The sequence below is a fragment of the Amblyomma maculatum genome, chromosome 1, assembly GCF_055883805.1.
Source record: "Amblyomma maculatum isolate TAMU_Amacu chromosome 1, ASM5588380v1, whole genome shotgun sequence".
In the NCBI taxonomy this organism is placed as follows: domain Eukaryota; kingdom Metazoa; phylum Arthropoda; class Arachnida; order Ixodida; family Ixodidae; genus Amblyomma; species Amblyomma maculatum.
The window spans coordinates 452,681,109-452,707,540 of NC_139344.1; the positions used below are offsets into that span (position 1 = coordinate 452,681,109).

General features: G+C 47.5%; 1 pseudogene; it reads left to right on the forward strand.

The window, feature by feature from the left end:
* The first annotated feature begins 23,907 nt into the window (after nucleotides 1–23,907).
* On the forward strand, nucleotides 23,908–26,175 carry LOC146209669 (uncharacterized; annotated as a pseudogene).
* Nucleotides 26,176–26,432: the final 257 nt, after the last annotated feature.

Sequence of the window (26,432 nt, forward strand, 5' to 3'; positions counted from 1 at the left end):
TGGGGTTTCCAATATAGGTTTGAAGAAACGTAAACACCTAGAAACTTGTAAGGATACACAGTCTCAAGAGAACCATTGTTAATCTGATAAGTAGTGGGTATGCTGGAACTACGAGAAATGTGCACATGCTTGCACTTATTATTATTTAATTTCATATTTCATTCTATACACCAATCAAGAACCTTGTTAATATCACACTGGAGGCAAGAGGCATCATTATCATCAATAATTACACGGTAAATAACGCGGTCATCAGCAAAAAGGTTAATTGAAGAAGAAATGTTAGCCGGTAAGTCATTTATATAGATGAGGAAAAGTAGGCGCCCAAGAACGAACCCCTGAGGCACGCCAGAACGGGCAGGTATAGAATGTGAATCAACGTTATTTGCTGTAACGTATTGTGAACGATTTGAAAGAAAATTCTTCAGCCATGCAAGCACCTTAAGGTCAATGTTCAGGTTATTTTATTTAAGGTAGAGAAGCTCATGAGAGACCTTGTCAAACGCTTTAGAAACATCAATAAATATGCAATCTGCCTGAAGCCCGCGATCAATGATGCAATGAAGGTCATGTATGAAGCATGTTAGCTGAGTTTCACATGAAAATGACTTACGAAATCTATGCTGGGTTATGCTGAAAAAGGAATACGACTCTAAAAAAGAAACAAGATGCGAGTATATAACATGTTCCATGATCTTACAAAGGATATTAGTGAGTGATATAGGATGAAGGTTGTGAGGACAATGTTTATTTCCAGACTTATGCAGAGGAATCACCCTCCCAACTTTCCAATCATTGGGAATAACCTGTTTCAAGAGACTAATCAAATAATTTAGTAAGGATTATGGAGCAGGATGACTTCGTGTTTATGAAATATTTAGAATTAATATTGTCAACAGCACTGGAGCAGGAGACCTTAATATTTCCAATAAGATTCAGAACGCCTTATAACTCGAATGGAACTGGATTCATGGGAACAACATCAAATACAAGGTCCTCGCAATTAGCATGAGAAATAATGTCAGAAAAAGCTGCCGCGAAAACATTGTTAAGAATACAAGCACACTCGATAGGTGGAAACGTAACACCGTCAGAAAAAGTGAGTAATATTGTGGATGTTAACGAAAAGCGGCCGCCGAGGCCTGTATTTTGATCCCGCATCCTGTTCCCCCGGATGTAAGAACAGAATTGATCTTCTAAATACAAAAAAAAAACAATTGTTTGTTCATTACTTAAATACTTTTGATTATGCCGGCATTGAAGCTACAATCAACCTTCCCACACGTGTTAAAATGTTCGGTAGTAAATAAGTATCGTCATGCCTTGACCACGTGAACATAAGGCATGAACACAATGAATCCAGTTCATTTATCGTAGAACAAAATTGTCAGATCATTTCTTCGTTGCCCGTTCGCGTTTTCCCGCAACCTAGGATAAGACTATAAAACTAGATAAAGTGGACACTATCAAGCTCGTTGACAGACATCGACTTGATTCTGCAATAAAAAAGTACGATGGGATCTGTTCCCAACTCACACTTCTGAAAGCTCTCTTTACAATTAATTTGTTCAAACTTTCACACATGTGTTAGAGTCTTGAAATCATAAAGCAAAGAAAGTCTGGTCGTACGTGGATTAAGAAAGACGTTATACATGTCATGGCATAAAAGAAGAATCACTTGGGCCTCTTGTAGGCGTTCGGTTACGAACATTCAATTGTTGGCACTGTGCAGGTCTTCCCGCAACAAGTCAAGCGCATTAAACCGGTAAAAAAACATCCATATTTTCAGGCAATGTTTGTGGCGTCGAAAGCAAGCAGCTAGTTACTGGGATGTTGGTAATCACTTACGTGACTGTGCACCGAGGAACGTAGCTGATACCATTTCCAGCAACTTCAGGGCGTTATCTCTGACATTTGCTGATCAGTTCAATGCACGGTTTTTCGCCTGGAGGACTGGTTGCGCATTGAACAGTACGTAGCCTGCCTTCTAACCGCATGCAATCTGTGCTTGAAGGAACATTTCTGCCACCTTGTACTCAAGACGATAGGCTTTGCATTCTTTCAGACTTTAGCAGCCAAACCTCTCCAGGGTGTGACAATCTCTCAGTCTATAAATTTATCAAAAATTTTCAAGGAATAAAGCATATTCTGCTCGCGAATAACTATGGCAGGATTTCCACTCAAACAGTACCTGAGGGCTTAATGAAGGCGATGGTTATCCGAATCTATAAGTATGGAATTAAAAATAAAATTTAAAATTATCGTGGTATTTTGATCCTAGCATGCACTGCGTGATCCTTGGTTTGAGAAAAACACATTTCGACGGTGGTATGTAATGATGATCATGTTTCCCTGGACATAATTACGATGACGTATATAGGTCAAGTTGCATTTGCGGTGGTGTTGAAATATATGTTAGCACCGGTTATGCTCACAGTGTTATTAATTTTTCTATCATGACGCCAAATGTTGAGCCTTTGGTTATAAGCTTGCCCCACAGTGTACTCACTACAGTATACAGACCACCTGCTGGTAAGAGGTAGCATATATTTTGGTACTTAGAGAATTTAATAGAATTCTGTGGTTCTACCAAGCTTCCATTTTTTTTGTGGGTGACGTTAATATAAATCTAAACCCTGATTATAACATTGCACGGAAACTAAACAGTATCATTCATACATGTGAGTGTTATAATAATAAAATGTTTCCGACAAGAATAACCGCGACTACTTCTACTTTGCTAGATACAGATATGTTACATACAAGAATTACAAATGTGCTAGTTTCTGATACCATTTCTGGTGTGCTCAATATTTGAAAAATTGAACATCTACCTCTTCTTGTTTTGTTCCTTTCATAATGAATAATCCAGAATTTTCCACTTTATCTTTTAAGGTAATAAATATTCATAAATAGTAGCTGGATAAATTTGAATCACTCATTGAAAATGCTTTTTGGTATACTCGAAGAGATGAGTGATATAAAAGTGGGATATCAAGTCTTCATTCCCAAATTTCCTGCATATGATGTAGCAGTTTCGCTGAGAGAAACAAATGTCAAAAATAGGAAATTTAGAAAACCATGAATAACTAGGGCGCAATATGCGAAAATTAAGAAAACAAATAAAGTACCGTAGGGTTTATTGAAACTGAAAATGCAGAAATTTTACTAATATACAAGAGATATAGAAATGCATTGAATGCGGATCTAAAATCTCAAATGCAGTTATTACGTTGACAGGTTTTCGGAGATACGTAATATAAATAAATTATTTACTGAATAGAAAAACAAACACACTTTTGCCACTTAGAAATAACTGCTACCAACGATATAATGATTGTTTTTGATTTGGCTACACCTATGAATAAGGTTTTGTTAAATTTGGCAGTGCAGGTTTCAGTCTTCCAGTATCGTGTACAAAGTTCCTAGGTTTAATAAATTCCTTACCAATCTCTATTACATTTTTCTCTGCAACTTCGAGAGAATTCGGTGGTGTAATTAAAAACCTTAAAGAAAACACATCAACAGGTATTGATTATACAAAGCATTTCCAGTGAAGCATGCATCGATGCTTATGATGCTTATATGTGATGGCCTAACGGATATCATTGTAGTTATGTTTAAAAGTAGCACGTCTCCAAATCATGTAATAATAACACGAATATGTTGGGTACATAAGGGCAGAAACAGGAATGAACTTTACAACTGCCGTCCAAACTATATATTGCCCGCATTATCTGAAGCATTTGAGGGTGTAATCAACCACTAGGTTCTAAAACGTCTATCATAAATATCGTATAACAACCAGGGTTTGTGAGGCTAAGATGTAGTGAAAGATTAAAAATAACAATTTCAACAATTAAAATAAATAACATGCTAAAACATCTTAACAATTAAAAAGAAAATACTTGATAACTTTGAATGTCGCAAATATACCCTCGTAGCAGAAGCGCTCCAGAGAGACACTTCGGCACGCTTCACCATCTACGCAGATGATGTCACTATATGGACAGAAGCAGTTGATTACTCAAATGAAGAGAGAATGCAGACCGAGCTGCAAGTAGCAAACTTCAACCTTACTCACAGCTTAGAAACATTGGCACTACAGCTGCCGTTTTGAGAGAGAGTTCGACTTACAGCGCGCAGATAGGCAGCATGGCAAGCAACGAGAAACACCTTGAAGAACCGTGAAGAATCTAATCTCCAATCCCTCCTAACTTCCTAATTACCCAAACAGCGGCCGACAGCCATCACTTCTCTCAAATAAAGTCTGCATTCAATCATTCATTTTCGAAAAGCCTTGGACTATGTGAAGGGTCATGGAAATGAAAACTTTTCATGAAATATGCATATATCAAATATTGCTATATTTTATATGCATATTCCATGAAAGGTTCTCATACTTGAGGAGAACTGTCTTTACAAAATCCCAGCATTAGTACTTGCTTGGCTGAAGATTTTAATGTATAATGCCCTTTTTATTCTAAGCCAATATGTTATATTCTCGTGTGGGGAACCACTACATCTGCAAATATTAATAGGTTTCTTGTGTTACAAAAACGTGTACTTAGAGCTATTGATGGTTATTATGATATTGTTACGTGGTGGCATGACAAGCGATGGAATACGGCGACACAACAGAAACAGAACGACGTGATGACATGAAGATGAAATATGGTTTAAAGGCTAGCGGGCCTGGCGCGAGCGCTCCGCACAGCGCCACTGCCCGTTTCATCATCTTCGTAGCATTACCCGGGGCCAACGAGCGATCGTCCCTATCGATTGCTATAAACCCAATGTATGACGTGACGATGAACACAGGCACAGAATTGGGACATGAAACGTTGGACACCAAAATGAATGCTAAGATGGGAAGAATGCTTGCACTGGAGCATCATGTCCAATCTTCACTGTTTGCCGAAGGCCAAGGCTCATGGGCACGCCGAACAGCTTGGGCGGGGGTGCTGTCTTCGCTCGAGTGGTCGTGAGGTCGCTTCGTCGTGGGGTCGGTAGGGTCGATAGGGTCGGCTGCGGGCTCTTCCTGGTCGTCGTCTGTTGTGGTCAGGGCTGGTGACGAGGCTGGGGACAGCAGCCTGTCGCGTCTGAGGAAAAAATGCTGGGGCAGAGCTGGGCGGTGATCTCCACGGGCTTTCGGCAGATGGACCCAGCGTACAGTTGGCTTCAACGGTGCAAGTCAAGGATGGGGATGAACGGCACCTACAACCAAATGTGGCATGAAACCTGGTGGCATGAGAATCGATGGAACACGGCGACACAACAGAAACAGAACTACGTGATGACATGACGATGAAATATGCTGTAATGGCCAGCGGGCCTAGAGCGGGCGCTCCCCCCCGCGCCACTGCCCGCTTCATCATCTTCGTAGCAATATAATGCGAGATTCGCTTGCCGCAACCTTGCCTAAAAAATATGTCATTTCACGCGCATATCAAATTTACTACTTTCTCCTTTCAAATACAATAATCGTAACAAGCTCTATGCTACTCGACCCGACAGACTTGCCGTAATGTATAATCGGAGGTCATGAAGAATACTTTCGTCTTTCACTCACGCCTGCTCTTGAAGGCAGGATATAACTTTTCAATTGTCACGTCTAATACAAAACATCATCAAATGGGGAATTTTAATCACAACACAAGGTATTTAAGAAGACCATAAAACAATTATTGAAAGAGTATCCTTATAGTTCCAGGAATAGTAGTCGCTGTCCGCCACTGTTTTGCAATAAGCAACCTCGATTTAGGATTTTTGTATACGCTGTGTGGCATGAAATATACGACATCGAGCATGTTATGTGTTGCTTTGGCGTAAAAACGAGTGCATGTGTCACTAACACGTCTACAATATATTGTTACGTATATGCCACCGAAGAGGACGACGATAGAAAATAGGGTGACGGACGACGAAGCTGAAGTAACTGTTTGGGCTTGCCTGAACACCTGCTGTGTTCTGCTCTGCTGTTCTGTGAACACTTGTTCATCACCTGCTGTGGTTTCTTGTGGTAGCCTTCTGCCCCGTATCATCTTGGTGGAGGTGAGTCAAGGTCCCCGTACGCACCGATTAGCCCATTTACGCCTCAAAAAGCTGGATTTGCGCAGCGGCCGCCACCTACCTGGGATCCCAACGACGCCACAAACAGTCACGATGACCTCTGAAGCAGCCCCTACAACCCCGGGAACATCGCCTCAGCCAGTTGTACTCACACAAATTCGCCACCCTCCCATCTTTAATGGCGACGACCACCCAGACGTTGACGACTGGCTGGACGAATACGAGCGATGCAGCCGGAACAATCACTGGAACGCGACCATCATGCTGGCCAATCTGATCTTCTATTTGGCGGGAACTGCTCGCACGTGGTTCCAAAATCACGAACACGAGCTGGTGACCTGGGAAATTTGCAAACAAAAGCTTCACGACTTGTTAGGGAAACCCGTTGGACGGGCCCTCGCAGCTAAAACCGAACTTTCCTCTCGCGCCCAATCTACCACAGAGTCCTACCTAGCCTACATATAAGACGTACTCGCGTTGTGTCGCAAGGCGAACAGCTCCATGCTGGAAAGTGAAAAGGTAGGGCACATCCTAAAGGGCATCGCAGATGACGCTTTCAACATCCTCTTCTGCATGGATTGCTCTATAGTCGAGTCGGTGCTTAAAGTTTCCCCGAGATTCGAGCAGGCTAAACAACGACGCCTGGTACATCGCTTTGAGCGCCTTCCGAACACGGCAGCTACATCATCTTGCGATGATCTGGCTCCTCTGCAGCAGCCTTCTCAGTCTACTTCCATGACTCGGAACGTCAGGCGAGAACTCGAGGCCTTAGCTCCTGCGCCACTCCCATCTCCACTGCCCGACACCGTGGCCATGATACAGGCTGTTGTCCGCCAGGAACTTGCCAACGTTGGTCTTTCCTCCAAGCACGTACCGCCCTCGTCACCATCGCCTCCTGCGCCTGTAGTGGCTGCTGCAACCCCTAGCCAAGCTCCCCCACGTCGCTACGTTAGTCGCAATCCTGCAGAGTGGCGCACCTCAGACGACAGGCCAATTTGTTTTATTTGCTGTCGAGCCGGCCACACTTCACGATATTGCCGCACTCGTACCTTCCCCACCCCTCGCCCTTATTACAACGCTAACCGTCGGTACTACTACGGACCTCAACGCTTCCCTGCCCGACCTCAACAACTCCGCCCCGCATATGATGGACCTGGACACTTCCCTTCTCACCCGGATGAACCTCACACCGAAGCCGTCTCAAGGGTCCGTCACAACAGCCGATCTCCATCTCCACGGTCTCGTCGATACCGTTCACCGGTGCCGCCTCGCAACTCCTCCCCATCATACGCCGGCACCTACTCGGGAAACTAGTGAGTGCAGCGCCCGGGAGTGACGCTGCATTACCGACCCGGACTGTCGACTCGGAACTGACCCTCGTACCCAGACGTAACCTCATTGACATTTTTGTGGACGGAGTCTCAGTTTCTGCTCTTATTGACACTGGCGCCCGCATTTCCGTCCTCAGTGCCTCGCTACGTCAACGCCTCAACAAAGTTCTCACACCCGCTCCCTCATCTACCGTTCGTGTTGCTGATGGCAACACAGCTACTGTGGTTGGTATGTGTACTGCAAGAATTAACATTGCCGACCGCCATATCCTTGTGCTATTTACAGTCCTCAGCAGTTGCCCTCGCGACGTTATATTAGCACTCGACTTTTTAACTGCACATTCCGCGCTCATTGACTATTCGTCTGGACTGCTTCATCTGGACCTGCCACGAGGTACTGGGATCGATACCCAGCACCTTCACCAAGATGATACGGGGCAGAAGGCTAGCACAGGAAACCACAGCAGGTGATGAACAAGTGTTCACAGCACAGCACAGCAGAACACAGCAGGTGTTCAGGCAAGCCCCAACGGTTAATTCAGCTTAGTCGTCTCTCACCCTATTTTCTATCGTCGTCCTCTTCGGTGGCATATACGTAACAATACCCCGCCACGAAAAGCACAGTCCCGGTGCGCACTAGGACAAACTACTGCAGGGGTAGTACGGCTTCATTCTGGCGACATGAACAATTTCGGTGCGAGGCATAGAGGACTGTCGCGGCGGATGTACAGGGGCGACCTCGTATGTCCCAGGAGTGACTGGCCGTAAAACACGGTAGGGTCCTACGTAGCGTGGCAAGAGCTTCTCACACAGCCCAACTTTACGAGCGGGAGTCCACAGCAAGACGAGAGAGCTCGGAGAGTAGTGGACATCCCGGTGGCGAGAATCATGGCGTCTTTTTGAGAAGTTTGGGAGGAGGCCAGTCGGCGGCGAGCAATAACACGGGCGGCGTGAGCTCGGGAGATGGCGTCACGAACGTAGCAACTGGCGTTAGCGGTGGGAGGCAGTACGCTGTCAACCGGAAGGGGAGGGTCGCGGCCGTATAGAAGATAAAACGGTGAGTAGCCCATTGTGTCGTGACGAGAGGGATTGTACGCGAACGTTACAAACGGCAATGCGATATCCCAGTTACGGTGATCATCCGAGACAATATTGTTAAGCTCTGTAAAGGAATGTTTGCTGTATGCCTGGTTTATATTTTATATCCATCATAGGTTAGTGCTGCTGACTATATTAGTAAACGAAGGCGCAGTCAGGCCTGCCGCCTTTTGCCTTGGCTTCCCCTTTTTTTTTTTGAAAGAAATAAACGCCAATAACAATTTCATTTATGTGCTGACGCAGACGAAAAACGCAAAACAAACAGAAACAAAAAAAAACGAGCTTTGAAAACTTGTCGCTAAGTATAAGAGTAGCCATGTTGGAGCAGTGCAGGAACCTCATTATACATAGGAAATGGACTCTTTGAAGCGAATTTGGATGCCTTCGTGTTAGGCAGATAAGTATCGCTTTTCCAGTAGCATCGTAGGATAGTTTTGGTTGTAGTGACATCGGAAAGACTTTTGCTTTTATCACGGTACGCCAGTACAGAAAGCGGCAAACTCCGACATACCCCGGTCTGCCGAGCAATGTTGGGGGCGGCGGACAGAAGTCGGCGGAACTCATGGGAGACGAATAACACCGTTTTATTTCATGCAAATGGTTGCCGGTTAAACGGAATCAGAATAGAGTATTGATGGCATCGAAGAGAGCAAATCCAATTAGCAGAAAACGGCGCTCTCGAGCGATGTCAGCAACCAAAATAAACATTTCTCATGCGGTATGTCGCCTCATCGGCGCTTCTTGCGCAGTTATCGCATTTCGTAAATGCGTAATAGTTGCAGCTGTAGCGCGACAAGAGAAAAAAAACCGAGGAAACTAGAGCCCGTCATGTGCTTTTTTTATATGAAAACGAGCAGTTTGTGTGTATGCACGCAGATTTAAACTGCAGTTGCGATGGCATGCACTCGCCGTTATCGGCGCATACGGGAACTAGCAAAGTGTTTATTATTATCATGAAGTATTCATTTAGTGAATGCGTGAGCGTTCTGCTAAACAGATGGTAAAAAGCAAGCAGCAAGAATCTAAATCAGTAGCCTCGGGGTCTGCAGCAGACGCGAGACGCGGCTGTGGGCGGAGCGAGTTGCAGGCAGCGAAACTTATTGGTCGGCGCGGGCAGTAAGGCACCGCTTCGTCGTAGTGTGACCAGGAAATCGGCCGACGGCAGCCCGATCGCTTCGCTCTCGACGTCGGCCGATCGACAACCCCGTCGGCCGACCATCGGCGCCGTGTGACAATCATGACGACCACGCGAAAACCACGTCTGGCGATTGTCGGTCGACCTAGATCGGCCTAGTGTAAACGAGCCTTAACTATCAATGTTTTGGTGTGTAGGCTAAGAGCCCTCGAGTACTCCTCAAGAGTCTCACGTGGGCAACGTGCGGGCGTTCCTGTTTTTAGCCCCACCGCTGCCTATGCGGGTCCCATTGGGCTTTTGACTGGGCTTTAGGTTATCCTGCATAAAGCCCAAATTTGATTAGTGGAGGCCCTAAAATTCCCCAAGAGGGACCCTTAAGGACAAGACGTGCATATGCACTGGGTTAGCCCTTGCCACGCCTATCATAATCATCATCATCAGCCTGACTATACCCACTGCAGGGCGAAGGCCTCTCGCATATTTCTTCACTTAACCCGGTTCTGTGCTAGTTGCATCCACTTGACCCCTGCGAACTCATTAACCTCATCCGCCCACCTAACTTTTTGGCACCCCCTGCTATACTTTCTTTCCCTTGGAATCCAGTTTGTTACTCTCAGCGACCATCGGGTATCCTCTCTTCGCACTACATGTCCTGCCCATGTCCATTTCTTCTTCTTAATTTCCACTAGAATGTCGGTAACTTGAGTTATTTCTCTAACCCACTGTGCACGCTTACTATCTCTTAATGCTACCCCTACCATTTTTCGTTCCATAGCCCTCTGGGTTGTCCTCAACTTAAGTAGCGCTCTCTTGGGTATCCTCCACGTTTCAGCCCCATAGGTAAGTACAGGCAAGATGCAACTGTTGTATACTTTCCTCTTGAGCGATACTGGTAAGCTGCTAGTAATAGTCTGCGAGTGCTTGCCAAATGCGCTCCATCCCAATCGTATTCTTCTTGTTATTTCATTTTCGTGGTCCGGGTCTGCGGTTACTACCTGTCCTAAGTAGACATATTCGCCTACTACTGCCAGTACTTCGCTACCTACTGTAAACTGCTGTTCCTTCCCGAGGCTGTTGAACATTACCTTAGTCTTCTGCAGATTAATTTTCAAGCCTACCTTTCTGCTTTTCCTGTCTAGGTCATCAATCATTATTTGCAGTCCATCCCCCGAGTTGCTTAGCAAGGCAATGTCATCAGCAAATCGCAGATTACGGAGGTAATTCTACCCTTATCCCTAACTGCTCCCATTCCAAGTCTCTGAATACTTCCTCTAAGCAAGCTGTGAATAATACTGGGGAGATTGTGTCTCCTTGCCTAACACCTTTCTTTATCAGAATTTTGTTACTTTCTTTATGCAGAACTATGGTTGCTGTGCAGCCACTATATATATCTTCCAGCACTTTCACATACGGCTCGTCTACCCCCTGATTTCGCAATGCCTGCATCACCGCCGAGGTTTCAACTGAGTGAACTGCTTTTTCGTAATCAATGAATGCTATGTATAAGGGCTGGTTATATTCCGAGTATTTTTCTATCACCTGATTGATAGTGTGGATATGATCGATAATAGAGTACCGTTTCCGAAGCCCTAATTGATCCTTTGCTTGATTGCAGTCTAAGGTTGTCCTTATTCTATTAGCGATTACCTTAGTAAATACTTTATACGTAGCAAACAGTAAGTTGATTGGTCTGTAATTTTGAAGCTTCTTAGAGTCCCCTTTCTTATGAATGAGGATAATGTTTGCCTATTTGAATGCCACGCCTATATGAAACCCAAATGAGTAAAGCAGGGTCAAGCCCAATTTGAGCTTGCCCCTTTGATCCCTAAAGAGGGCCCTCGTGTCTATTATTGTGGTTGCACCAGCCCAGCTATTCCATACGGGCCCAAGGGGGCTCTGTATTGGATCCTACTTGGGAAAGTAGCAAACATTTTATTGGTGAGATCTGAGAACATTGACGAGATCTGAGAATCCCACTGAGGCCCACTATTGTGATACGATTGCAAGGGAACCTTCATATACTGTTTATATTTGGAGTCCCACCTGATGCGGGCGAAAAATTAGTCACCTAACGAGAACTCCTTTCATTTATCAAGGTTAAGAGGCGCCCCGGAACTATCCCAAAAGCGCCCATTTACACGCAAAACCTCGATCGCACACTTTTTATCAGAACAGAAATGGGCAATGTCATCAGCATGAGCCAAGATCTTAATTTCACATTGCGACAGTGAGAAGCCACGATTTGTTTTGTTTCTGATGATACACGACATAGGGGATCAAGATATAACGATAATAACAAAGCCGATTTCGGATAGCTATGTCGCACAGATGGTTTAAGCTGAATAGTATCATAAACTTTAATTAACAAGCAGTCTTGTAGCGGTCACTTTATAACATAGGTAAATGCCTTTAAGACATCAACAATGTTTGAACTCTCCAATACAGCAAGAAAAAAATCATGACGCATCATATCAAAAGTTTTTGGTAGATCACTCTGAATTAGGGCCACTTCAGTGACCTCATCTGACAATGTCTCTATCACAGAACATGCGGTATAATTATGGATATTGTTATGTAAATTTGTAAGGTTCTTTTCGTCTACAGCTTGTGGCATTAGATTTATTAAGGCTACACCAAGTGTGTGGGATCTAAGGCCGTAGTATTCAATAACTTATCCATACTGCGCCACAAAAACGACGGGATCAGCGGCCTTTAAATCCGCTATTATTCGTTTTGACAATATTTAGACTGCGTGTCGCCAGGTGAGCGTCTCCTGCTCGACTGCTTTACTGGTATGGTTTGGGAATTCGCGGCTGACGTGGGTCACCAACCTCACCCATACACCACTCCGTCGCCAGGCATATATGGATATCTGGAATATGGCAGGCTGGTAAGACGTCAATGCAATCAAGGCGGAAAGCTAGGCAAGTTGGTGTGTCAGTATATTTAAAAAGAATGCCATATGTATTAAAGGTCAAAGACATTGAAAAAGGCAGGTAGGACGACCGCTAAACATTGCCTCAGGCTTAACTATGACACTAAGGTACATAATAATAGATTGTCGACCTTCGCTGGATCATGGAAAAAGCAAGAGCGTTCCAGAAACCCATCTACTCCTGCTTTATTGATTATGCGAAAGCGTTTGACCTCGTAGATCATAGCACATTGTGGCAAGCTTTCCAAGATATGGGAGTTCCAATTCACCTCATATGTCTCTTCAGGAACCTGTATGAAGGGCAAGAGGCCACTGTCAGAACTGGGCATGGCCTTACTGATTGGTTTCCGATTGAGAAAGGAGTGAGACAAGGCTCTATATTGTCGTCCAGTCTATTTAATCTATATGCTGAGTGCATCATGAGGACAGCCGGTCTGGACGAGTCTCCAGCTGGCGCGAAGATTGCTGGAAAACGTATCAACAACCTTAGATATGCGGATGATACCACTATAATGGCAGAAAGTGAAGCGTAACTCAAAAGACTTCTGATGCGCTTACAAGAAAAAACTGGGAAGTTTGTTTCGGCTTAATCTGAAAATTAAAAAGACAAAGATCATGGCGTCTTGCCCTATCCAGTCCTGGAGCATAAAGGGACAAGAAGTGGAAGCTGTGACAGATTTTTTCTTCTTGGGCTCCAAGAATACCCCGGAAGGAGACTGCAGCCATGAAATTAGGAGACGCCTGCTTCTGGGAAATAGAGCCACGGCTAGCCTTGACCGCCCAGTAAAGAGCAGAGGCATTACACTGCCAACCAAGATCCGTATAACTTGTGCTATGTTCTTTCCAGTTGTGATGTATGGATGCGAGAGTGTGAAGAAAGCTGACCGTCGAAGAATTGACACGTTTGAATTGTGCTGGCGGATACTCTTGAGAGTTGACTGGACTGCCAAATCAAATCGGTCGATATTGTCGAACATAAACCCTGAATGCTCATTGGAGGATCAAGTTCTAAAGTTAAAGCTTAGTTACTTTGGCCATCTGATGACAAGAGAGGAGTCGCTGGAGAAAGATTTGATGTTGGGAAAGGTTGGGGGTCACCGGAGAAGGGGTAGGCAGCGAACGCGATGGTTAGATTGCATCCTCGAGGCGCTGCAGATGAAGTTATGTGATGTGTTGAAGATAGTGAGAGACCGGACAGCGTGGCGTGCTATGGTTTATAGGGTCACGAAGATTCGGACACGACTGAACGACTGAACTGAACTGAACTGATGGTATATAAATAAACCTCGGTCGCGCATGCGCATACTAGGTTATAACAATATAAAAACTAATGGAAACGTGGCCAACTGTTTCTCAGGTACATTTCTTTTTTGGACACGTGAAGTAAACGTCGCTGACAAAGTTGTCACCTTCCCTGCTATTGTGATAGGCCTCACATATTTCACGACCTAACCTTGTGCCTCTCCTACCAGGTACACTCATGGCGTCAAACGCTGGCACGCACTCCCAAATGCTTACAATGTTTAGCCAAATGACCGGCCCCCGCCAATGAATCCACCATCTTATGGTGCTCTCGTTGCCGTTCGTTTAAGCACCGTCCAGACTGCCGCACGTAGCATCACCGCGGGAGAATTGAATGCGGCAAACGACGCCTGCAGTTCAAGGTACGCAAGGTAGAAACTTGCGTTCGTGGTTTACGGTACAGACCGGCTTCTTGTTCTCATTGACGGCTTTGCACATGCTCACCAGCTTTTCGGGGGCAGTGCACGAAACGTCCACACCGCACTTGCCTCCAACTTTTCTCAACCGGTGCGATAGCTGGCGGACGTAAAATATGTCTGTCCGCCTAAGCTTTTGCAACCTTTTCTGCTTCCATTACAGGTCAGCCACCTGCCCTGATTTATTTCATGAGTGATACCGCCACATCCTTCAATGTATAATTAGAAAAATCGGCCTTCTGGAACCGATGTACTTGCGTCTGAAAAATACCCTCTTTTTATTCTGGCATGACCTCTCAAGAGCACCAAGCAGGCAACGTTTTGCGATGCCTCGCTTAACCAGTTTAGGATGGTCCAGATTATATGTCAAAATGTCCTTTTTTGTGTGTGGCTAGTTCCAGTAACAGATTTTACCCCTGCCGAAGCACAAACATAGTTCAAGGAACTGGAGAAACCTTCAGTTGATGTTTAGCGCTAGTCCTTTCTTTATTCTATGTCTATAACCTTGTTACATGCGCTAGTCTTTTTAATTAATAGTAAGACGTAAATGCCCTCTCCACTTAGCATAATGACAACAACCCAGGCTGCTTACTTGCGCCTCATAGCAGCTAACACATATCCAACTTACATATCAGGAGTAAGATACAGCCCGCGGCACTTGCCCCACTCTTTTTCACATATCCTGGAGTGTGCAGCAAAACGACAAAATTTGCCTCGGGCATAACGCAGGAGGCGGCGCTGTCCAGCGTGTCCTTGGACGTCGAACTAGGGGTCGTCTACCTGGACCGTGAAACAGGAAAAGACAGCGAAGCCCTGGAGGAATGTTCTTAATGTTCTTATATAGGGACAGTTGGAAAACTGCGCGATGCGAAGTGGGCCAAAACGATCACCGATCTGACTTAAGTGGATCGCATTGAGACCGCAGCGGCCCTCTCCCCGGCTGCGGTAGATGGGTGAGGCCACTGAGTGAGAAATTTAAATAAAACTACTAACCCTCTTCTTTCAGCAATGCAGCAGAAGATACAGTTGCGTCTGCGTTTTTTAAACAAGTTTGTACGAATGAAGCGCCACCGTGTTTGAAGATGTATAGCGGACGACACGCTTGAGCCGCATCTGCTATCTCCTTGCTTCAGACGCCTCAGTAGACGTTGTGGCTTTTACATGCGTACGAAAGTGTGTTAAAATGCAAACAAAATTTATTTTGTGTAGCATTCCTGAAAGAAGAGGATTAATAGTATTTTAATATTTCCCCCTATGTATTAGCTCCGTGGTTTTACCCGTTTACAGCGCCGCGTTTGCAGCGCGGTGCGTCATCATAGTTTTCCAACTGTCTTTATCTAAGAGCGTTGCCCTGGCCTAAACCAGCCGAACAATCTGTTCGTCATTTCTCCTATTTTTCATAAAGAGATGCCTGTTTTTCACCCTATTTTTCATCCATAAAGGGACACCTAACTCAGCTCATTTGGAAACGCGTTAAAGAAATGACGAGGCAGCATGGTTGCTCAGAGCTGGAGTCCGACATCGCACCGTGGTTGTGCCGCATATGTTACACGTGCTATGGGCCTAAGGACATCCGTCACAAGCTCACATTGTTACACAGTCCGCAATAACCCTCTTTCCTTCGAGCTGACCGTAACGAAGAAGAATACGGTACATATATGAAAACATATTGTTACGAAGATGGCGAAGCGGGCAGTGGCGCGGGGCGGAGCGCTCGCACCAAGCCCGCTGGCCATAAAAGCACATTTCATCGTCGTGTGATCACGTCGTTCTCTTTCTGTTCTATCGCCGTGTTCCATCGCTTGTCATGCCACCACGTAACATTTGGCTGGAGGTGCGGTACATCCCCATCCTCGCCTTGCAGCGTCGAAGCCAACCGTACGCCGGGACCATCTGCCGAAAGCCCGTGGAGATCGCCGCCCAGCTCTGCCCCAGCCCTTTTTGCTCAGACCCAACCAGCCGCTGTCCCCAGCCTCGTCCCCAGCCCTGACCACAACACACGACGACCAGGAAGAGCCCAAAGCCAACCCTATCGACCCCACGACGAAGCGACCTCACGACCACTCGAGCGAAGACAGCAACACCGTCCAAGCCGTTCGGCGTGTCCATAAGCCTCGGCCTTCGGCAAACGGTGAAGATTGGACTTGACGCTCCGGTGAAAACATTCATCCCATTTTCGCATTCATTGTGGTGTCCAGCGTTTCATGTCCTAATACTGTGTGTGTGTTCATCGTCACTTCATGCAATGAATTTCTAGCAATCGATCGGGACGATCGCTCGGTGGCCCCGGGTAGTGCTACGAAGATGACGAAGCGGGCAGTGGCGCGGGGAGGAGCGCTCGCGTCAGGCCCGCTGGCCATAAAAGCATATTTCATCGTCATGTGATCCCGTCGTTCTGTTTCTGTTGTGTCGACGTGTTCCATCGCTTCTCATGCCACCACGTAGCAATATATACAAGATAAATAAATAATAGTTTAAAAATCAACCACCCTCTTTCGTTGTGTGAGCACACCCTTTCATTGACAGTAGAAAATAAAAACGATTGCTGTGAGAAAGGTGCAGAAACTGAACAACGGTAAATAAAAGCGTATCAACCTGAAATGATAAAAATGCAGACTTTCAGATGAAAAGATGAAAGGTTGTCCACCGCAAACAACTGAAAGCAGCTGATGTCCGGCCGAAGTTCACGCCAGTACCTCTTTTTATTTGTACAAAGAACACGTACAGCCTGGAGAAGAGGCATTTTATTGACTTTAATTGAAAAAGATTCTGGAGGCGAAACCAAATCATGAACGGGGCACAGGATTCATGAATGAATGTTGCAATGTTTTAATCCGGCGGACCCCATCACACAGCACAGCAGGCATCATGTGTTTGATACTCCTGAAATTCCGCAGGCGAAGGCAGTGATTCGGCGCCAAAACAGCTCTTCGATAGTGGGATAAGCTACGACTTGCAATATAGCAGCGTACGCAGTACACCAATGCAGGCTTTTCGGACACTTCCTGCATTGACCTCTATCTCAGTCGCGTTGTTTTAAATCTTGCAATTCCAGCATTACTTTCAATTTGAACGCACTTCATCAGGGTGTTTTGGGTTGTGACATACACACAACTGGAGCGCATGTTTCTAGTAACTGGGAGCTCATTTCAGGATATTCCTTTCACGCAATGATGCATTCGAGTGATGAGGCGAAGTCACATCGATTGAAATGAGTAATATTATCACCTTGTTACACATTGGTGTCTAGGTTATCTTGCCATGCCTGTAAAGCGTCGCGTTGGTCGCAGTTTTCTGACGATGCAGCGACGTTGTAAAGTATGTATGAGCATATACAGGTGATGCCGTGGTAGTCTTCCGAACACGCATGTGTCCTAGCGGCAACACCAGTATTATCATCAGTATCGCCCACGCCACAAATATGAAGCACTGAAGGATGCGCTTGAATCCTTTCGCCTCCACGGAGCTCGTGCCGTGGATTGTGGATGGAGACAGTCTAGACTGCAGGTACGGCACACCAGAGGCAACCTGCAGTGACAGCGCAGTGTCTTTCATACTTGTTAAGCGATTTTAGAGAGTATGTGACAAAAAAGCTAGCACATCAGCCTATGTGGAAAATGTAAGTCGGGGAAAAAATACTCCCATAGAAGGAGCGGGAGCTAAATAATAAAGAAGGTCAATGGCCACTGTAATTTCATTACAATTCCCTTGCATCGTCATTTCTGTCTAACTAAAGAAAGGCGCCTTGTAGCTTGCTGCCTGCATTAAAAAACGTAGTAGTTCTTCCCACTTACACTGTCACGCAGCTCCCGATAGTCGGAAGGTGGGGCACCGAAGAGCACACGCGTCCACCTTGAAAGTGCTCTCGGCATCGGGGTGGGCGTTGTCGCAGCAGCAGAGACCATACTTGCAACGAGGCCTGTGGTGGCTACCGACTCCGGAGCAGGAATTGCTAAAGGTTCGAAGTATTCACTCGCCCCTGCGTGATAAGAAGACTCCCTTTTAACGCTCTTTTCACAAGCACATATATAGGATAACACGGCATAAAAAATATCGTTTTTAACAACAAGGCTTTATTATTTTCACGAACGGAACAAACAGTTCCAGGCAGTCATTGCGTAACTTCCCCTCCATTTAATCTATCATTCTCGACCGAATGTTACCCTTTGTAAGAGGAACATTACGTGCAAAAAAACGAGCAAAACTTGCAAAGCTTTAAGTTAAGCCTCGTCGTGGCGTATAACATCGAAAACAGACATTCAAGAGTAAAACAAAAGAGTAGAAACAGGAAAGAGTGCGAACAACAAAAAAGTCTAAATATTAAAAATTGCAAAAGTGACTTTCGCTTCCACTACATAGCCCCGCTGCGGTGGTGCAGTGGCCAAAATGCCTGGTCTGTGCCGGTGTTTGATCCCGACTACCGGCGGCTGCGTTTCGATGGAGGCAAAATAGAGGCGTCCGTGTGCTGTGCTATGTCAGTGCTGTTGTTGTTGTGGCTGTAGGAAGAAGGAAAAGAAAATGCACGGGCCTGCTACTGGCTCTGTAGCTGAGCAACCTTCGCTGCATCGTGCAGACAGAGATTTAACTTAACTGATTTATTTATAGGAAGGGAAAGGCGCGGTAACTGTCTCACTTGTTTTTCTGTGGACACCGCAACCGCGCCGTAAGGGAAGGGAGGAAGATGGGAGTGAAGGTAGAAAGAGAGAAAGAGGAGCCGTAGTGGAGGGCTGCGGAGTAATTTCGACCACCTGGGGATCTTTAACGTGCGCTGACATCGCACAGCACACGACGCCTCTTCGTTTCGCCTCCATCGAAACGCAGCCGCCGAGGTCGGGTTCGAACCCGGGTACTCCGGCACAGTAGTCGGGCGTCTTACCAGAAGAGAAAATAGAGAAGAAATAAAAGGAAGAGGGAAAGAAAGACGCGCGCCGCAACAATAGCCGTCGTCCACCACCGAAGCGGTGGCTGGTGTTGTGACGGCCTACAACTAGCAGGCTAGACCCCGCTGCCAGCGGCGGTGAGCTACCTGCCCCAGTGCACGTTAAAGATCCCCAGGTGGTCGAAATAACTCCACAGCCTTCCACTACCGGCTCCTTTTTCTCTCGTTTCACTTCCACCTTTCTCCCTTTCCTTGCAGCTTGCGTTGGGTGTCGACAAAGCAAGTGGGACAGATACTGCGCCTTTCCTTTCCTGCGACCAATTATTGTTATATTCACTATTGATTGATTGATTGATTGAAAACATCTTTATTTATTCAGTATTCTCAGAACATGTGGGTGGGCCGCCTAGTCCGGTAGTCCATTGGCTGCTGCTGCTGCGCTGGCCCTCCCCACCAGCCAGTGCTGACGATCAGGATCATCGCTGAGCAGAATAGCCTCCCACTGCTCCTCCGAGGGGTTGGGAATGGGGTCAACTAAGGGATTAAATTGGCATGCCCACATCATATGGTAGAGGTTAGCTACCTCTCCACAGTGTGGGCACTGCGGAGAGTATAGTGTAGGGTACCACAGGTGTAATTTAGCTGGTGTTGGGTATGTGTTGGTTTGTAGTCTCCTAAGGATGTTCTCTTCTAACGTATTGAGGGATTTGTGTGGTGTTGGGTACTCCTTTCTGGCTGTTCTGTATGGCGCGAGATTGTCAGCATACACTGCTAAACCTATCAGGTCACGGCACCCTTTATGGTCATCAGGGGGAGACGCCCGGTATAGAAGAGCTCGGGCATGCCTGTGAGCGGCTTCGTTTCCTCCTGGTAGTTCCAGGTGACCGGGAAACCAGATGATTGATGCTTGGTTGGGTGGGTGCTTAGTTAGCAATGACAACCCTGACTTATGAATTAATCCGTAATTGAAGTTGCGACAGGCGTTTTGAGAATCAGTGAGCACAACGGCGTTGGGGTTAGATGCTACAGCTAATTCAATAGCTGCCTCCTCTGCGTGAGTGCGGTTAGATGTTTTCACCGAGGCGCAGTTCACCATCGACCCCGCAGGCGTTGAGACTACGATAGTCATGACTCCATTGTGTGGTCCTGCTGCGTCCACGTAAAGGGTGTTAGTCTGCTTGTCCCATTTCTTCTGCGGGATCGAATCCCGGCCTCGGCGGCCACTTTTCGATGGAGGCGAAAAGCAAGGCGCCCGTGTGCTGTGCGATGTCAGTGCACGTTAAAGAACCCCAGGTGGTCGAAATTTCCGGAGTCCTCCACTACGGCGTCTCTCATCGCCTGAGTTGCTTTGGGACGTTAAACCCCACAAACCCAACCAACCAACCATTTCTTCTGCAGGGCTTCCCCTCTTGCTATCCTCCTCTCGATGTTATATGCGGGATGCATATTCCGCGGAATGGGGTACACGTTGATGCGTCTTCTCACATCGCGTGGGACCTCTTCCCTTTGGTCAATTGTATAGGGCTGATTAACATGGATCTTCTCGAGCAGTTCTCTGCCGGGTGTTGTAAGTGCGAGCCTATGGAGTTGTGAGAGCCATTGTGCTTCCCACATCTCTTCGAGGGTATTATGTACTCCTAGAGCCATGAACTTGGCCGTTGGCGTGGAGTTCGGTAGCCCCAGGGCCGTCTTGTAGGCTTTCCTGATGAGTGTCTCCAACTTTTCAATTTCCGACCTGGAGAGGTTAAGGAATGCCGTCCCGTACATTATCCGCGAGATCACGAAAGCTTGTACCAAGCGGATGGTGTCCCTTTCCTTCATGCCATGGTGTTTATTTCGGATACGATGTATCATACGGAGGATTTGCTCGGTGGATGTTGTAAGCTTCTTCATTGTGGTGGTGTTCTGTCGCCCCTGCGGGATATACTGCCCTAGGATCTTGATCTCCGTGGGTTTCTGTACTGGGTGGCTCTCTATATACACCGAGATGTTCTGTGCTAGTGGTGTCCTCGGGTTCTTCAGAATTAGCAACTCGGACTTTTCCGGCGCACACTGGAGGCCTCTCTCCCTGGCGTACCGGGCCACCGTGTCCGCTGCTGCTTGAAGACGCTCCTCGATCTCGGCGTCACTCCCCGAGTTGCACCAGACAGTGATATCATCCGCATACAATGTGTGTTTGATGCCGGGAATTTCGGAAAGAATGCCTGGTAGATCTTTCATAGCTAAGTTGAACAAGAGGGGTGACAGTACCGCCCCTTGCAGAGTTCCCCTCGGGCCTAGAGTGATGAGATCTGATTTTATTCCACCGAAGTTTATAGTGGCTTGCCTGGCTGATAAGAAGTTTTTGATATAGTTGTAGGTTCTTGCGCCACAGTTGGTATCGGCGAGGCTTTGCAGGATATTTTTATGTAGAACGTTATCGAACGCTCCTTTCAAATCAAGTGCCAGGATGGCCCTTGTCTGTGACTTGGGAGGTGTCTCAAGGAGGTCTTTGTACAAGTACAACAGGGCGTCCTGTGTTGATAGGTGTGGGCGAAAGCCGAATTGAGTGTTAGGTAGGAGGTTGTTATCTTCTAAGTATCTACTCAGTCTCGTGTTGATGACCCTCTCTATGAGTTTCCCCAAACACGAGGTCAGCGATATCGGTCTTAGATTATCCAGTTTAAGGGGTTTGTTCGGTTTCGGAATGAACCGAACCTCGGCTGTCTTCCAGGATATTGGTAACGTTCCTGTAGCCCAATGCTGCTCGTTGAAGCATTCCACCAGCGAGGTGATGGTGTCATCGCTGAGGTTAAATAAGAGCTTCGCTGTTATCTGATCTGGACCTGGAGCTGCATTTTTTCTCATGGCCGCGATTTCTGCTTTTATTTCTTCTTTCGTGAGTGGGATGTCCAGCTCGGGATTCGGCAGCCCAGAATACTCCGGCTGTTCCACGACTTGGTCAGTGCACAGATACCTGGTCTTGAGCTTTTCCATCAACTCTGTGTCCGTACCCGGGGTGGCGTGCACGATCTTCGTGAGCCTGTCTTTAGTGGCCGACTTGCTGCTGCTGGGGTCGATTAGGACACGTAGGAGCTTCCAAGACTTTGACACCCCTAGCTTCCCCTGAATACCGTCACAGAGCGAATTCCAGTTCTGTCTGGCTAAGGATATGGCATAGGATTCTGCCTTTTTGTTTATCTCCTCTATTTTTTTCTTGAGTTTGCGGTTAAGCCGCTGTCTGCGCCATCTCTTTGTCAATGAGTGCCTCGCTTCCCATAAATGTAGAAGGTGCGTATCGACCGCTGGGCAGTCCTTTGTCGTGCAGACCTCTTTTGTAAAGGCTTTCAAAGTGTGCACCTCATCTTTAACCCATTCCTCTAAGTCGGTAATAGGGTTTGCAGGAGATGTCTGGGCCTTTCTCCACCTGTCCCAGTTCGTAACTCTTGCGATACCTATTTTGCGCTTGCACGCATTTGTGCTTATCTCCAGAGAGAGTATGAAGTGATTGCTTCCCAGGTGCTGTTCGGTATTCTTCCAAATGGCGCTTTGTATGTTCTAGGTGAACGTCAGGTCAGGACACGTATCTCTACTGACACTGTTTCCCAGCCTCGTAGGGTAAGTGGGATCGGTGAGGGTCGATAACCCTTCTTGCGTCACTACTTCTTCCAGTTTTCTGCCTTTTGGTGTCGCTGCCGGGTAGCCCCATGAAGGGTGTGGTGCGTTGAAGTCGCCCCCAATCACGCAGGGGGAATGGCCCACTGAGGTCAGAAATTTCTTTATGAGGGAACCCAATTTTGCGTGCCTGTCTTTAGGAGGGCTGTATACATTCAATACGTATCTTGAAAAATACGGTGGATCGGCTACTGAAAGACGCTCGGCTACTGAACCGGAGTACAAGATTTTGAACCCTACTCGAAATGACTCCATAGCCCTCAGCTAGAGGGGGCGCTGCGAGCGCGCGACTTGAGCAGACGCGTGTGTTTCGGCTCCGCCAATATGCGGCTGGGGCCGCCACCCAAGTCAGCCTACCCCGGCAAAACTGGCACCGATCGAGCCGGAAAACTAAGCGGAACAACTGGACACAAACGTCGTCCTGGTAGGCCGATTTTCTTCAAATCTACTGCCGTTTATCGACCGACCACGTCGGCGCCGACATCCTCAAACAAGTTGCAGATGTCACTGGTGAAGCTGCTGTGGAAGACTCCGTACCAAACTGCGACAGATATTATGCTCAACTGTGGGACCGCAAGCGCAAGCTGGAGGCCCTGATGCAAACTCGCAAGTGGGATCGGAATCTTCGACGACGGCTCGCCCGAATCCAAACATCGAAAACTATGCCATAGAGCTTACACGCCAAAACACGCAATATATGTTTTGGAATAACATCGCGAAGGACGAGGACGAAGATCAAAAGGACACAAACATCTGGTCACAATATATGTGACCAGATGGATAAGGCTCCTAACGCCAGAAGCACCTGGAAACTACTCCGTCACCTCCTCGACCCTGAAGGGAGCAAGTTCCAAGCCCGCCAGCAGCTCCAGCGTATATTCCACCAATTTCCGGGCACCTCCGACGCCCTCAAACAGGAGCTAGTAGACACCTACATCCGCCCAGGACCGGTGAAATTTTTCCCACCTTATCAGGGGAAGGAAAACGTCCGTTTAGATGCTCCCATCACTTTACCGGAGGTACGAGCTGAGCTCAATCGTCTGAAGACAAACTCAGCTGCAGGCCCGGACCGGATATCTAACCGTATGCATCGCAACCTCGAAGATGCCTCCATTCATGCTCTCACAGATTTTCTGCAAAAATGCTGGGAGCGGGGAGCCATCCCGCAAGAGTGGAAATGCGCCAACCTCGTGCTCATCCCCAAGCCGGGTAAACCACCTACTCTCTCAAACCTCCGCCCCATTTCTCTTACGTCCTGCGTGAGAAAACTATTGGAGCATGTAATTCAGTCCCGTCTTCTTCGTTACCTAGAAGAACATCACCTACTTCCAGACACGATGTTTGGTTTTCGACCACACCTTGTGGCCTCAGACATCATGCTCTTGCTCAAGCATCATGTGCTGACACATAGCACTTTGGACACCAAAGTCATAGTTGGTCTAGATGTCGCGAAGGCCTTTGAAAATGTCCGGCATGAAGCTATTCTGCAGAACCTCCAGACCCTAGGGGTGGGACAACGAACGTATGCATATATACGCGACTTTCTCACGAACCGCACAGTGCAACTCGACACCGGCTCAGGAGTTCCTTCCACCATCTCTCCTGGAAGCCGGGATACACCCCAAGGCTCAGTGCTTTTCCCCCTCCTGTTCAATATTGCGCTGCATGGCCTGCCCAATCTTTTGGCAGATATCCCCCACTTGCACCGCAGCCTATACGCCGTCGACCTCACTCTGTGGATTACACACGGCAGTGACGGCCAGATCGAGGAGACTCTGCAGACAGCCATCGATCGCGTTGGTACCTACCTAGCCAAAGTCGGCCTATCCTGCTCGGCCACCAAGTCTGAATACATCATTGTCCCAACCCAGGGAAGACGCCCCAGATCGCCTCCGGCATCCTTCAATCTGCAAGTACAGGGCACTCCGATACCCTGTACCGACCGAATCTGTATCCTGGGCCTTCATCTACAAGATAATGAAGGAAACGCCACTACTCTTCAGCGAATAGATCAACCTGTAATCCACATTAGCCGCCTGCTCAAGAGAGTCGGCAATAAGCATAACGGCATGCGCGAATCCAACCTTTTGCGCCTTGTACAAGCCTTCGTTTGTACGCGCATTGCCTATGTTGCCCCTTACCTTCGCCTCAAGCGAACAGATCGGGAGCGACTAGATGCATCACTGCGCAAGGCATACAAGACAGCATTGGGTCTACCCATGTCCACTTCCACCACCAAACTGATGACCCTCGGGATCTCCAACACAGTCGACGAGCTGATTGAAGCGACTCTAACTTCCCAATATGAGCGCCTCTCGCAGGCACATGCGGGCCGTGCAGTACTGAGCCAGGTAGGAATCACTCCTCTGAGGGCGACTTCTACGTATATGGACCTCACGCCTGAGCAGAGACTCAGTCTTCGTATACCTCCGCTTCCCAAACGTATGCATCCAGAGTATCATACAGAGCGCAGAGCCGACCGAGCCCGGCAACTCCACAAACGTTTTACCGGTCGCCCCGACGCTACGTACACAGATGCCTCCCACCACCCCCGTCGCCCCGCTATGGTTGCGGTTGCATTGGCACCGCACCGAAATTGGCACAACGCCTGCAGCGTCCTCAACGCAGCAACTGTTACCACCGCAGAAGAGGTTGCCATCGCGTTAGCTCTGACCGACCCCTCCACCAAAGTAGTCGTTAGCGATTCCCAGCAGGCAATTCGTAACTTCGATGCAGGTCGTATATGCCGACAGGCACACACTAACCTCCGATCTCTTCCCTTACCGTCTACATCTCGTCTTCTCATATGAACCCCAGCTCATGAGGCGCTCAGCGGGAACGCACAGGCGCATGCTCTAGCCCGAGAACTTAGCTACCGGGCTGAGCACCCTCCTCAGCCTGCCGCTTCCTCTGACACTCCCCAAGGCACTCATTCACGCCTTGTTGCATACACGGACATCCTCCAGCATTATCGGCTCGAACGGTGTCTATACCCCCCTGCACACCAGGAACTATCCCGGCGCGAGGCCGTCCATTGGCGCAAAATACAAAAAGGAACCTTTCCCAACCCATGGCTATATAGCAAAATTTTCCCAAATCATATTGCACCTAGCTGCAAACACTGCTCACAACCGGCCACATTCATTCACATGGTGTGGACATGTATACGACACAACGCAGACAATACAGCTACAATGGATGCGTGGGAGTCCCTCCTGCGAACCACCTAGCTCGCCCAACAGCGCCAGCTCATTTTGCGCCCATTGGAGGCCGCACAGTCCCAAGGGATCCCTGCTGACCTTCTCTTAGCAGTGCAACCAGTCTTTCTGCTGGTTCCCCTTCTTTGGGAGTAAATAAAGAGTTTATCAGCATCATCATCATCGCTAAGCCTGCTGGTCTGGCGGAATTGGCCTTCCGAGGAAATAATGGCAACTTCCGTGAATCAAATACGCGGCTACGCCCTGAGGCGATGTTGTCGACCTTGATAACCACAACTGGAGACATAAATTCGACGGTTATTCGCAAATTCGGAGTCAAGCTTGTGGGGCCCTGCACCACGTATCCGTAAGGCCCGTGCGCGCCGCGCATTCGAAGGCCGCGCCACTATCCC